The sequence below is a fragment of the Paramormyrops kingsleyae genome, chromosome 18, assembly GCF_048594095.1.
Source record: "Paramormyrops kingsleyae isolate MSU_618 chromosome 18, PKINGS_0.4, whole genome shotgun sequence".
NCBI classification, from domain to species: Eukaryota; Metazoa; Chordata; class Actinopteri; order Osteoglossiformes; family Mormyridae; genus Paramormyrops; species Paramormyrops kingsleyae.
In genome coordinates, this window is record NC_132814.1 from 28580345 (window position 1) to 28596267 (window position 15923).

Below are 15923 nucleotides of genomic sequence, written 5' to 3' on the forward strand. Positions count from 1 at the left end.
TCTGTGTTCTTTCCCTGTGAAAACAGGGACTGTGCTCCACCTTACTGAGCTGGCGCTCACTCTGAGCATGACACCAGCCCTCTGGATGCCTTCCCTCAGCTGAGAGAGTATTACACACGCTGTGAGGACTCAGAATAACGGTGCAGTTTAGAGGCAAGGTGCCTGAGATGGGCGTGCCGCATCCAACCCTGTCATTTAGGATGGAGCACCCTGAGTATGCGATTAAACCTTCTAATATAAAAAACAGTTTGGCTACCCTGCCACTCTACAAACACTCTAATACACAAATGCAAACACATTCATGGTATTCCTTCTCTGAAACACATTTACAAATGTTACCATTCAATTTTAAAAGTGTAATTGTGGCTCATGGTTGCATAATTTTACTTCATACTTCCAGAACTGGAGGTCTGAAAGACCCTGTCCAGAATAAGCAATTTGAATATGGATGGATTAGATATTTTATATATGTATTTTGCTGAATAAAGGATGAATACAAAATACAGTGATTATTGAAATACATTGCTGATCATTCACTTCCTTGCTGGACACTGGAGTTCCAAAATCCAGTGAATTAATTATTTTAATTTTCATGGAAGAGGCCAGTTATGAATAAAACAGCTGCATTCTATAGAATCGAATGTGCACCTGGATAACTAAAAAAAAAGTCCCAGGCACTGGCTGAGGTCCCGAGCACAGGCTGAGGTCCCGGGTACAGGTTGAGGTCCCGGGTACAGGTTGAGGTCCCAGACCCAGCCTGGCATAGTCTGAGGTCCCGGGCACTGGCTGAGGTCCCGGGCACAGCCAGACACAGTCTGAGGTCCCGGGCACAGGCTCAGATCCTGGGCACAGGCTGAGGTCCCAGGCCTAGCCGGGCACAGTCTGAGGTCCCGGGCACAGCCAGACACAGTCTGAGGTCCCGGGCACAGGCTGAGGTCCCAGGCCCAGCCGGGCAAAGTCTGAGGTCCAGGGCACAGTATGAGGTCCCAGGCTCAGCCGGGCACAGGGTGAGGTCCCAGGTACAGCTGAGACACCTGATGGGGTGTATGATGTTGAAAGACCCAAACCCTCAATGCAACATATACTGGCATCTAAACAATGTATTTCCTAGGGATGTGCTACCTTGTTTCAGCAAGACCACTTAAAGCGATATTCTGCACGTATTACGACAGTGTGACTTCATAGTCAGAGAATGCGAGTGCTGCACTGGCCAGACCTGCATCCCACTGAGGACTTGTGACACTTCATGAAGCATGAAATACAAAGAAGAGCCCACACTGTTAAACGGCTGAAGCCTGACATCAAGCAGGAATGGGGAAAAAAATCCCACCTCTCATATTACAACAATTAGCGTCCTTAGTTCCCAAATGATTATTTAATGTTATTAAAGCAAAGGTCACAGTGACAAACACGCCCCTGTCCCAACTTTTTCGGAATGTGCTACAGGTTCCACATTAAAATAAGTATATTTACAAAACAGGAGAAGCAGGTACAGAAAACTATATATATATATATATATATATATATATATATATATATATATGTGTGTGTGTGTTTTTTATTTACAGTAGTATATGTAGAAATGAAAATCGAAAAGAAAAAAAAAGACTTCACTTGCCGAAAATCCACATGGAACTGAACTCAAAATGCTCTGATGTTGAAGTATAAAATTGAAAATGCTGCCAATCAAACAGAGGTCCAACCCTTTTGACAGCTCCTCCAGTCATCACGCAGCAGTTCAGAGTCCTGGCCAGCCCACTGCCCCATTAACTCCCACAGATGCTGAGCTTCCCAGGAAATGACATTTTGAAGCCTTTGTCCAATAAACATCTAGCTTTGCTGCACTGAAAACAGAAGTGCCACTGAAGTCCAGTGAAACTTTTTCACTGCATAAGGCTGCCACTGGAATTCAATATAGGAGAAAAAGAATCACATTCAACAACCTGCGAGAAATTATCATTCATTCTGAGCAAACTAGCCATGAGGCTGAACACATTCCAGCATGCTCTTTGTAATAGCAATGTAAATACAACAGGATGTATTGGATGAATTTTTCATGACATTTCAGGAGGCGGAGCTTCACTTGTAGTCTTAGAGCTACGCCACTGCATGTCACTGTACCGTTTTCAGTTACATACGAGTAAAATGGAATTTACTAAACACTGCAATTTGTATTTCATTTTCATGTTTCACACTCTCCCGACGTTATGGGAAATGCCACCTACCTACTACCTAACAGTCACTGTAATCCTTACTGGAACTGTTTCCCACATGTAGTAGTTACAATGTTGTTAGACAGATACTGTCCTTCAGAAAAGTACTTGATTATGTATGACTTCATAAAAATTATATTTGGCCATCCAAATAAGATTACTCCATGATTAGTAAGGAGACACGTATTCAGTACAGCATAACAGTGCTGTTTTATATACTGTGTGTGTGTGTGTGTATGTGTGTATGTATATATATATATACACTCACCTAAAGGATTATTAGGAACACCTGTTCAATTTCTCATTAATGCAATTATCTAATCAACCAATCACATGGCAGTTGCTTTAATGCATTTAGGGGTGTGGTCCTGGTCAAGACAATCTCCTGAACTCCAAACTGAATGTCAGAATGGGAAAGAAACGTGATTTAAGCAATTTTGAGCGTGGCATGGTTGTTGGTGCCAGACGGGCCGGTCTGAGTATTTCACAATCTGCTCAGTTACTGGGATTTTCACGCACAACCATTTCTAGGGTTTACAAAGAATGGTGTGCAAAGGAAAAAACATCCAGTATGCGGCAGTCCTGTGGGCGAAAATGCCTTGTTGATGCTAGAGGTCAGAGGAGAATGGGCCGACTGATTCAAGCTGATAGAAGAGCAACTTTGACTGAAATAACCACTCGTTACAACCGAGGTATGCAGCAAAGCATTTGTGAAGCCACAACACGCACAACCTTGAGGCGGATGGGCTACAACAGCAGAAGACCCCACCGGGTACCACTCATCTCCACTACAAATAGGAAAAAGAGGCTACAATTTGCACAAGCTCACCAAAATTGGACAGTTGAAGACTGGAAAAATGTTGCCTGGTCTGATGAGTCTCGATTTCTGTTGAGACATTCAAATGGTAGAGTCAGAATTTGGCATAAACAGAATGAGAACATGGATCCATCATGCCTTGTTACCACTGTGCAGGCTGGTGGTGGTGGTGTAATGGTGTGGGGGATGTTTTCTTGGCACACTTTAGGCCCCTTAGTGCCAATTGGGCATGGTTTAAATGCCACGGCCTACCTGAGCATTGTTTCTGACCATGTCCATCCCTTTATGACCACCATGTACCCATCTCTGATGGCTACTTCCAGCAGGATAATGCACCATGTCACAAAGCTCGAATCATTTCAAATTGGTTTCTTGAACATGACAATGAGTTCAGTGTAATAAAATGGCCCCCACAGTCACCAGATCTCAACCCAATAGAGCATCTTTGGGATGTGGTGGAACGGGAGCTTCGTGCCCTGGATGTGCATCCCACAAATCTCCATCAACTGCAAGATGCTATCCTATCGATATGGGCCAACATTTCTAAAGAATGCTTTCAGCACCTTGTTGAATCAATGCCACGTAGAATTAAGGCAGTTCTGAAGGCGAAAGGGGGTCAAACACCATATTAGTGTGGTGTTCCTAATAATCCTTTAGGTGAGTGTATATATATATATATATATATATACACAATACAAACAGCATAAAAAAGTCACTGATCCATAGTCGGCCCATTGGAATAGACATTTCACAGTCCTATGGACCCTTTAGCTTTTCGTATTTTTAACAAAGCCAGAAGACCACAGATCATGCTGGTTACTATGTACTGGTATAATACATATAGTATATACTCCACACACATTTCTACACACGTTGAGAGACCTTACGCTTTTGACCTTAAACTTCTGAAAAAATAAACATTTACTCTGGCCTTTCTCTTACTGAGCTCTCAGTGGACGCTGATTAGTTTCACATGTCCTTGGCAGGAATGAAGTCTACCTTTGTTTTAGTGACGTTAACCTACAGGTAACCTACAGGTAATTCTCGCTGCACCACATACAAAAGTTCTGTAGAATGGCTCCTACGCTCCCTTTCATCTGCATTGTCAGTGCACCCGGCAAGCCAGAAGGAGCCAGAAGGAGCCAAAAGGAGTCACCAGAGAGCTTCTGTGGGTGGCACAGCGTGGAGTCGTATTTGAAGTCTCTTGTGTAAAGGATGAACAGAAAGGGAGATAGAATGATTCCCTGAGGGGCTCTCATGTTCCTCAGAACCATCTCTGACACACAGTGCCGAGGCATCAGTACCTGTCGCCTCTTTTTAGGGAGTTTACTTTGGTAAGCGAATGTACAGTATGTAGAAATAAAGGCAAAACTGCTATAGAAAGGCAGGACAGATGTTAAATGGTTGCTGTGGTCAGCTGACATGGTATGTTGTGATAACGAGTGGTTATAGAACAGCTGTTGTGACACAGATGGTTCCCATGCACCACAAGGGGCAATCAGCACAACACAGCCTTACGGTAACCATGGTTTTCTCATGATCAACCAAAACGAGGGCCGACGGGACGGCTGATGGCGGCTAATCACCCCAACCAGGGGGCAGGACTGTCTTCCACAAGCTTAGACCCTGTACTGGGGAGAAGGGAAAGCAAAGGGCAGACCTGCTGTGCACTAGCTCTCTACGGCCGTGTCCGAATTCAGGGGCTGCATCCATCTAAGGCTGCACTGGAAGACAGAATGTGTCATAGTGGTGCGACAAGGCTGTCCCATTTCAGGGGCTGCATCCTCTAAGGCTGCATTGGAAGACCGAATGTGTCATAGTGGTGCGACAAGGCTGTCCCATTTCAGGGGCTGCATCCTCTAAGGCTGCATTGGAAGACAGAATGTGTCATAGTGGTGCGACAAGGCTGTCCCATTTCAGGGGCTGCATCCTCTAAGGCTGCATCGGAAGACCGAATGTGTCATAGTGGTGCGACAAGGCTGTCCCATTTCAGGGGCTGCATCCTCTAAGGCTGCATTGGAAGACCGAATGTGTCATAGTGGTGCGACAAGGCTGTCCCATTTTAGGGGCTGCATCCTCTAAGGCTGCATTGGAAGACCGAATGTGTCATAGTGGTGCGACAAGGCTGTCCCATTTCAGGGGCTGCATCCTCTAAGGCTGCATTGGAAGACCGAATGTGTCATACTGGTGCGACAAGGCTGTCCCATTTCAGGGGCTGCATTGGAAGACCGAATGTGTCATAGTGGTGCGACAAGGCTGTCCCATTTCAGGGGCTGCATCCTCTAAGGCTGCATTGGAAGACCGAATGTGTCATAGTGGTGCGACAAGGCTGTCCCATTTCAGGGGCTGCATCCTCTAAGGCTGCATTGGAAGACCGAATGTGTCATACTGGTGCGACAAGGCTGTCCCATTTCAGGGGCTGCATCCTCTAAGGCTGCATTGGAAGACCGAATGTGTCATAGTGGTGCGACAAGGCTGTCCCATTTCAGGGGCTGCATCCTCTAAGGCTGCATTGGAAGACCGAATGTGTCATAGTGGTGCGACAAGGCTGTCCCATTTTGAAAGCTCCTTCTGATGCGGCCTAGAAATGCATCCTTCTTTTCTCGCACTGTGAAGGATGCACCCTATGGATCCTTCGCAGTCTAACATATCACAAAATTCATTGTGCAGAGGTAGTGGGAGTAGGAGGAATAGGAGCAGTGCGTCGTGACTTATGGGTAAGGGCGGAATAGGAACAGCGCGTCGTGAATTAAGGGTAAGGGCGGACTAGGAACAGCGCGTCGTGAATTAAGGGTAAGGGCGGAATAGGAACAGCGCGTCGTGAATTAAGGGTAAGGGCGGAATAGGAACAGCGCGTCGTGACTTATGGGTAAGGGCGGAATAGGAACAGCGCGTCGTGAATTAAGGGTAAGGGCGGAATAGGAACAGCACGTCGTGACTTATAGGTAAGGGTGGAATAGGAGCAGCGTGTTGTGACTTAAGGGTAAGGGCGGAATAGGAACAGCGCGTCGTGAATTAAGGGTAAGCGCGGGAACAGTGAGTGACAGCCAGACCCTCCCATTTGGAAGTCTATGCTCCTGAATTCAACTATTACGTGTGAATAATGGAGGACAGCTGCCCTGAAGGTACGCCATTCCCCATCTGACCCTTTTGTATATTGTTTTCTTTGTTAATAACTTTCGTCCCTCAAGGGGATGTGTGCTCTCAGGCCTCCATTCGGGCTGTACCGTATAGGCATGAAATTCTATTATTATGATCTTTTGGGATAGTAATGTTACTGCTAGCAAAGTCAATTGTTAGTCCCAAGTCACAGCAGTTTCCTGTTTACTTTGGTGTGCAGTCAAGCAGAGCTCCGGGACGGATGCAATAGACCGATTCCACATTTACATGTGAAAAAAACGAAGCTTTATAACTTGAGGTGTTTAAACATTTATGCTCAGCATCAGAGGTGGAGAGTCCAGGTCCAGAAAGTAAAAGTGCAGACCAATATTTTCTTTTAACCAATCAGTTGAGTGCTCTGTGACTGTGACTCTTTATACTCAACTGATTCATTGAGACAAAATCTTGGTCTGCACTTTTACTCTCTGGACCTGGACAACCCACCTCTGCTCAGGATCTGCAGCATAAACTTGCCTATTAGCATTATTGCACTGGCAGTGTACTTCGTAAATTGCTTCACTGCCACTAGAGGTCACGCAAGGTGTTTTTTGGATGGGCTTTCTGTTAACCATCCCAGGAGTAGGTCTGGATAGAAATTATAAACAAATATAAAGTGCAGCAAGTGGGTTAAGGCTTCTCTAAACAACAAAACAAACAGCAAAACAGACTTACCCTAACAACAGCAGCAGCCGGGGCATTGCTGCAGTACAGAGCCTTTTCCTGCCTACATCAAATTGCCTTAAAATATCAGTAATATATCAGTAATATATCGGTAATATACAGTATCAGTAATATATCGGTGATAGAGGTATTCTGTCTCACGGTTTACACCCCAGCGGTGTTTAACCTAAGCACTCAAAAGCTTGCCAGTGGAACAGAGCTAAGCCCAAAACCCTCAAAATTTTATTGATACGGACAAATCTCCATTTTCAGATCTGCCACAGCAAAAATCAATGTAATGTAAAAATCACATGTAAAAAGACAATTGAGAGGCCCGACTGAGCTGTAACTGATGACTTGTCTGCATTTACAAATCTTGGAGCAAAACACTTAGACGTTGTAGCCATTAATAACTATGTATGCATTTACAGATTTTTCTACGCATTCACACATTTTCTTTTACAGGTTTACAAATCTGATTATGCACACAGATTCTGAATACACATTTCTTGATTCCTGTATACATTTGCAAATCTCAGTATGCATTGAGAAATTCTTTTACACATTTACAAATCTGTTTACGTACAGATGGATTGAGATACAGTCACACAACTTTCCATACACATTTGAAAATAATTATGCTACAATAACAGCCCCATAGCATCTCACTCCTGTCGCTAGTGATTTGCACTAGTCACCAGTTTCATTCCCCATTCAGTGCAAAGTGCTTCTCACTATTTATTATTGTTGTTGATAAAGTAATGCTTACAGAAAAAAACCTTATACAATATATTAACTTAATTTATCCAAACTTCTGCTATACAACGCTGTTGTTACCATGGTTTTCCATTCCCCACTCCAGCAGAACCAGAACAAATATGCATAATGCTGTGGCTATATTTCGCCCACAAATCGTAGGACTTACCGCAGAAAAAATGGGGGCTTTATTTGCACATTTGGGTGGAGACGGGTTTAGTAAAATAGCTGAAAGGAAGGAAAACAGAAGACATCAGTCTCAGCTTCTGAACAAGAAGGGCCACAATTGGGCATGAAGCTGAAGCTCAGAGTTTGGAAGGTGTGATCTGGGACACAGAGAAAAAACATAACCAGTTTTCTGTGGTCACTTGTCCCCCCAAGATCACGGTGAGCATGAGCACAATCTCACACACACACTCACACACACACGTTCACGTTCACAAACACAATCACACGCTGTGGACAATTCAGAGACCCAAACTCATTACGTTTTTGGAATATGGGAGGAATCTGCAGCGCCAGGGGAAAAGCTGTCAAAACATGGGGGTGGGGTGGGGGGGGGGGGGGGCTGGTTACAAAATACCCACACACTGAGAAATTGGGACAAGAATCAAACTCACATGCCTGGAAATGTGAGGCTGCAGTGTGGCATCTATTGCTGACTCCTTCTGCATGCAAAGTTTTTTATAACACAGGTACAGGTTCCATAATAATCATCTTTATATAATTCCTTACTTCAAATACCTGTCTCATGCCCATGACCCCATAATATTTTCAGGATGTAAAATTAAATAAATAACTGACTTTTCTATTTTAATTATTCATACAAATATTTCAATTTTACTTTAATCAAGAGTGTAGCCGATAAAACATAATTTCCTTTTTAATTAAGGAAAACATTTCATATTTTGACTATTAAATTATATTCTTATCTTTTTTGCTGTATGTTCCATTAATCAGCATTCCAAGTGTGAGAGGCTGGTCCGCTGAGAAAGAATTTTCGAAATATTTTATGGTATTTTATACTCTAAATATAAAGTTATGGGCACCAATACATCTTTGGGGTTGTTTTTTCATTGCTGACAAAAATCAGAAACCGAATGTCTGTTCATGCTGAAAATGTCATCAATCTACATTGAATAACAGATGCATGGATTTAAGAGCATGTAACCTAGAACAGTAGCTACAGGTCACATATTCACAATATTCAGGAGGAATTTTGCCCCATTCTTCCTTACAAAGCTGTTTCAGTCCAGCCAGCCAGTAGGTTTTCTGTCCCACTTGGCTTCTGATGAGCCACACCTGTTCCTGGTATTTACCTGAGAACAGGTGTGGTTCATCAGAAGCCGGGTATGATAGAAAACCTACTGGATGGTAGCTCTCCAGGACCAGAGTTGGAGACCCCTGGTCTAGGAATTCACACATATGCGTTCAGTATGTACAAGAACAGCACAATCATTTCTGTGATATCAGTTAAATCAGTTTTTTCATTGTGGTCACTTAGATGAAGATCAGACAACATGCTTTTTCGTGCCACTGTATATTCATGTATTTTTTAGTATGTGGGCGAATTTAATTACTGTGTAATTTCACTCCTGATAACAGAAAGCATAACATGCTGTTAAACCGTTCATCCTTTCATATGGTTATATTATGTGCATCAAAACAAAAATAACACTTTGTCTGTGAAAACCCATATGGAAAAGACTTTTTAAAAAATAACATATGATTCAGCAACAAACGCACTGCACTCCCAGAGATGGGAAAGGGACAGTCAAAGTCCTTGGAGAAACTGTGAAAGCAGAGCTCATTAAAAGTTGTGTCAGGTGAGCTTCAGCATATGGTTGCCCCCCCCCCTCCTGCCTGTCCTTGTGCTTTTCACTCTCACTGTAAACGACGACCATATAAATGGTACTTTTAAAACTGCCATCCTTGATTTCAACTTCATTATACTACATAAAGTAGCAGTTCATCCAAGTTTTACACCATAATCAACGTTTGGTAATGCTTTACACTAACTCCACTTTCATAATGCATCCATAATGCATTCATAGAACATTCATAAGCAGCATGTAAGTATACCTTAACAAACAAACATATTATACGATTACAATGCTTGTTATGACATTATAATGTTTGCCATTAATCTATATTTGAGCTGCTAAGGTATTTTAGGATGTTAAGCTGTAATTATATGCTGCTTATGAATGTATTATGAAGGTGCACTGAATATTCTACGACTGCACTTCTCAGGCACTGTACAGGTAAAACAGTAATGACATTTTGATGGAAGTATGTACACAGAGTTTATAAATGCTTTTTGGTAATTATAACATGGTACCTAGAATATGGAAGAATGTTGCTCATTTAAGGAAAACAAACTGAAACCCACAAAACTGAAGCTTCTAACTAGGGGCTCTAAAGTTTCTGAGTCTCCATCGTAGCCTTAGAGATTTTGTCGCCCCAGGAAAAGTGGGTGAAAATTATTAATTTGGAAGTGGCTCTGTATTGGTTCACAAAATCCCAGACTTTTCCCAGAGGGGACCAGTGGCAGACAGAGTCAAAGTGACGAGGGGAGGTGCGGAGAAGCCATGGGGGGGGGGGGGGGCATGCACACCTTTAATTGCCCCCAGTAACCTTTCCAAATTGTAGCTACCAGCATATCAGTCAAAGACTCACAGTACCAGGCAAAACTAGGACAACAGCTAATGATGAAATATAATGCATGACAGTCATTGATGTCAAATTATAAATCACTTAAGCACTGAAAACCCCTTGTTACTGACCTGTACAGAAAACCAGTACAATCTCAGATAGCTGCATGGCCAGGTGGTATTAAACATTTCAGGGGCGGGGGGGCAGTCTTCAAGGAAATTAAGCAAACACGAGACAAAAGAGCAAACTAGTTCTTTTCTGGATCTGCTGAACCTCATCATGAAAGTTCACCGCGACAGCTGAGGCTGACTAAAATTCTGCATTGACCACGAAGGTGCTGCTGTCTGATGCTCTTCCATAAAGCAGCTCTGAGCTTCACAGAACCACACAGAGCACCAAACATTTTGCCGTTTGTAGCCACCGCAAGCAGCCGGAAGGGAGACCTCCCACTCGGGGAAGACATGTGACTCCCGCACGAAATTTCAAGACATCAGTCCTCTTCAAGAAAAGATCGAAGTAAAGTATGAGTGCAAGCAGGAACCCCCCCTCTGCAAGCAGGAGCCCCTCCCCCTCTGCAAGCAGAACTGCACAGTTTCACTCTGCCATCTCTCATTACTGAGAATAAGCCCACTCGCTATGTCTCCAGCAGAATGGTAGATCATCTGCTTGAATCAGGTGGATTTTAAGTAACATAACTGTTTTTTTCATTGATATTCCTTACGGGCAACTTTTCTTAATAAGAAGCTTGGTCATCCATTGGTGGAAGGGAAAAGTTAAGATTTATTCATAGAATTTGTCCGTGAAAAATAAAGGAAAAGCACCACATTCCAAGCCTGATTTCCAGTCATTGATCACGTGTCTGCTCATGATTCATTTTCCCAAAGGGTGGTGAGAGATTTCTAACTTCCTATGAAACACTGTGGGGTTTTTAAGCTGACTGCCTTTACCTTCTGAGGCAACATCCCACATACATGTCGCATTATGTCGACGTTGAAGGTGACTAATTGCTCTAATAATATGACAGGAGTGTCTTGGCTCCTCATAATAATTTGTGGGTTTTTTCCTGCCGTGTCACTTTTCATCAGCTGCATAAATGACAAACCTAGAAGATAAACTGCTCAATCAAACAAATATCTGCATTAATCACTCAGTTTAGCCCCAGAAGAGCCCCAGAATAACTAAACAAATCAAAATGCTTCTACTGAGCATATGAAACTAATTATTCAGGATGGTTGGACTGTGCACTGTGTACTAAACAGCACAGCTTGGCTCTTTCCATCATTATTAGCCTTTCTTATGAATCCATTTGCCCAGCGACACATTTCACCCTGTGTAGGTCTTTATTTAGAGCCTCCTGGGATAGAAGCTCACACTCCAAGCCAGTAAGGCAGTGTTTCTCGAAGCTGGGAGGGAGCAAAAACACGGGCCGTCTAGGGGTCCCTGAGCACCGGCTTGGAAAACCCTGCTATAGAGTACAAACAAGGTACATGGAATATCAGGACATTTCATATGGATGATCAGATATAAATAAACAATGAAACAACACAGTAAAGAGTTTATGATTTTACCATAGAATTCAAAGCTTTTTTCTTGAGGATGTTTGCGCATAAACTTCAGTTTATGTTTAAGTTGATTAAGTCACTGGCAGGGTTGTGTCAGTTAATAAAAAAATTAAAAGGGAATTTACTGTATATATAAACTGAGTGATCATATAGTGGGCAAATACTAAGTCATCGTATTAGGGTGTAAAATACTGTGTAGATATATTTACATTTAATCTAAGTGACATACAAATAGTAGGGTCAGCCAGTCGCTGGAGCAATTGGGGTAAAAGGCCTCGCTGAAGGGAAGTCATGCTGCCCACCTTCTGATCACAGACACAGAGAGCTAACCCACAGAGCCACACACCTCCTATGTGGATGAATGGATGTTTCATATTCTGAAGGAATAGAAAAGCGATCAGGGAGTGTTTCTGAAAATCAAGAAACTTCCTGTGTGATCAAGTTTAGTGATAATGGTGGTTACAGACAAAGAGCTATGGAGACTCAATATCATAAGAATTCAGCAATAAAAAGAAAAAAAGAAAAAAGAAAAATATATATATATATACTGTACATATATATTTCTTGGGTCCAGCAACTGGAAAACTAGTGACTTTGACAATAGGTGTAGAATCCTAGAGACTGTGCATCTAATATATGTATGTCTTTAAGTCAGGGTACATAGTCATCATTAAAAAGTTATGGCATCCCATGACAGAGTCAGCTGAACAGGGTATATTTGGATGTGACGGATAGAGGGTGGGAAATGAAACGATGTTCCTGTGATGATGATTCACATGGCTGGGGTGGCTCACAGAGGCGGTGCAGGTACCAGGCGAGGTTATGGTGCTGACACGAGGCGGACAGGCAGAATGGTGATGCTGTGCCCTAACCTCCATCCCGTAATGGAATCCTGGATCGTGGGCGTGTTTCATCAGATGACTAAAATGCATGTGATATAGCTGATATAGAGCTTTCTTGTTTGACTTGGGAACAGGATGAAGGAAAGAGGTAAGTGCAGAGCAGGAATCGGCTGATGGATGAAGAGAACAAGGAAGCAGATGAGAATTCATCAGAGTCCAATGAGAGAAGTCAGCATTTTGCTTTGATTTTGGCACACAACACAATGGTGCCCAAACAATAAATATACAACACATGTCGGGCACACAGGCTGGGCACACAGGCGGGGCACACAGGCGGGGCACACAGGCTGGGCACACAGGCTGGGCACACAGGCGGGGCAACAATGCCGGGCACACAGGCGGGGCACACAGGCTGGGCACACAGGCTGGGCACACAGGCGGGACACACAGGCTGGGCACACAGGCGAGGCACACAGGCGGGGCACACAGTTATACATGCCAGGCACACAGTTATACATGCCATCCATCAAAAGATCATTTTTATCCCTCTAAGCCCCTTAGAAAAATCATGAGGAAGCTCAGCAAACTTGGAGACAGGATAAGAGCAACTGGGCACCCACTGCTGACAAGGCTTAACTGGTGATATACTGGGGAGTTGGTACAGATTGACAGGGGGACTGTCCCAGCTGCCCTTCGTATGAGCTGATCTTAAGTGTCACAAGAAATCTATTAATAAAAAACTGCTTCCGGGCCATGGATGACACTCCAGTAATTAATGGGATGTAATTAATCCTGAAATAGACAGTTAGACACCTTAAATGCACTTAAATACTGTAGAAAGTACAGCAAAGAAATCTGCTCCACAACAATCTTACCCTAACCAAGAGCTTCTATTCTCTTATGTCATGTAAATATGACAGGCATCTCTTGTTTGTGCCACAGCTGAATGCCCCACTTTTCAGCCTCAAGAAAATCCCTGCGGTGATGGATGGTGTAAAGTAAGGAGGCAAGTCAAACACATCTGGATGGTTCCCAAGTAAATCAGAAGAAAAGTGCAGAATGGAGCTGAACTAAATTCCCTCACACAGAGTTCAAAAGAGAGCAATGAACTATTATGTGCAGATGTCATTCAGTATAACAGAAAGAGGAAAACCATTATACATCATTTCCAGCACATTTAAGGTATTTAGAAATGTCAAATTTTAGCCCGCTTCTTTCAAAGAAACTATTACTGCTTAATCAGATGTTTATTATTATCCATAATCATATCTGGAAAATACTTGGAAGGGTATAAAAGAAGAGAGACCCCATGTCCCGCAGAGATCCTGTTAGCGGTGATGTAACCAAAGGCTTCGCAGTCAGGTGGAAATAGGTGGCGAGCAGTGGGGCTGCTAACCAGGGAGGCGGAGGGACGACTGCCTGTAACCACTCATTCGCCAATGACGAGTGACAGGTTTACTTTTCTTTAGGACTAAAATAGCCATAGTCCATACATGTAACGTTACAGAAAAACCTGAAAATTGTAGGCAAACTGCATTTAAATCTTCTGAACTTCCTTGATTGAATGTGTCCTGATAAACAGTCATCATAAAACCTTACATATACAAAAAACCACCACCAGAAGCAATATAAAATGTCTATATATCTGCTAAATATCATTGTGAAGAATAAGCTTCAAGACAGATATGACAGACATCCTACTGAAGCCAGATTATAGACTTCAGAAAAATCGGAGTGTAATTCATTGCCTATGGTGTCGTACATTTTGCACTAAAGGCAGCAGAGCTCAGGAGGCCTAAATGAAACACAGGGATTAACTGCTGAAGAAAAGACATCAAACACACAGATCTTTACGTCCAATGATTCACATACTGAGAAGGTAATACACAAAGGAAACAGGTAATGTCATAGTTTGTGTTCCTAGTGTTTCTTAGATATTGCACAAAATTACACATTTCCATAAAAAATACTTTACACATCATAGTGGCTCTAAGCAGGATAAGCAGATGGATGGATGGATGGATGGATCATAGCAGTTTCAATTAAGAAATTGTGGAGTACAGACAGTAAATGTGATGGGGAATATATGCTTTAGCACATTGATCAGAACAAGATGGACCGGCATCCTATGCAAGGTGATCCCTGCCTAGTTCCCAGGCCCACAAAGCAATTAAATGTTTCTATGACAAAAATTTGTGCAGTTTTTTGAACGGTTTGGCGAAATTTCTGTTTTATCACACAGGCAGTAAAGCTGACTGCAGAGGGTTAAGCAATTTATAACTGGTACCAACAGCCAGTACCTATTTCTTGTAGGTCCTCAATCATCTGAACTTAAATTTTATCTAGAGAAATTGATATATTAATTCAGGTTACAAGTATTTCTTATTCAATAGCCTTTGTTTCGAATTTGAGAATTTATGAAAGAAGCTGTTTGAAAATGAATTAAGGACTTTTATAAAACTATAATTAAATGTAAGGTGATAATCATCTTAGTAAAAAGTCTGACCACAATGAAATGTGGTTACATTGTATCATAACAATAATGGTCCATTTTAATTTTATAACCGATTCAGCTGTATGTATTCCAAATTTGAATTGAAAATATTAAATTTCTACTCATGCATGTCAATGCATCACAACTTTGACTGGCCAGGTTAGGTCCTTCATGTTGAAAACAAAACAACAATAAAAACAGTGCTTGGCTAGTTACAGTTAATATGGGACAGCAGAAGGAGGCAGGAATTAACAGCTAGTTTCAAAGGCAGCTACTGTATTTATTCACGTTATGTGCAAGCTAGATTTTCATATCCTTCAGACTGGGTGGTTTTCATTGCAGTGTATTTAGATTCTATTCTTTTTTCATAATTTCTGTCATAGAAAAAAGTATCTGTCTGAAAACATTTCATTAGCAAGCTAACTGGCTGCTGTCATCACCATTTTGATAAATGATATAGAATTGCATCTCGACAGGTTCATTCCACTATCTAGGCCTATGCATGGTCAGAAAGTCATTCTATTACTCCTGTGCTTTTCTGGTTCCCTGTAACAGCACAATCACACTGTACTGTACTGAATGTTATAGCCTTTTAAGCAGATCAAGCCACCACAGTCTGAAATTCTAACATTCAGGTTATCCTTTTACATTTCCCAGCTAATCTGTTTTTTTTTTTATCCGCAACACTTGAACAAAGTTACTTGTTTACACAGCCATCCATCTCTTATCTGGCAGCTAGAACTGCAGAGATGACTTTCATCTGGC

At 42.3% G+C, this 15923-nt stretch overlaps 1 protein-coding gene across 2 annotated transcripts in view; it reads right to left on the reverse strand.

Annotated features, from left to right (window-relative positions):
* LOC111833679 (dystrophin-related protein 2-like) overlaps positions 1–15923 on the reverse strand; it is an 85261-nt gene that overhangs the window by 49151 nt on the left and 20187 nt on the right. The gene's annotated exons all lie outside the window — the stretch shown is intronic.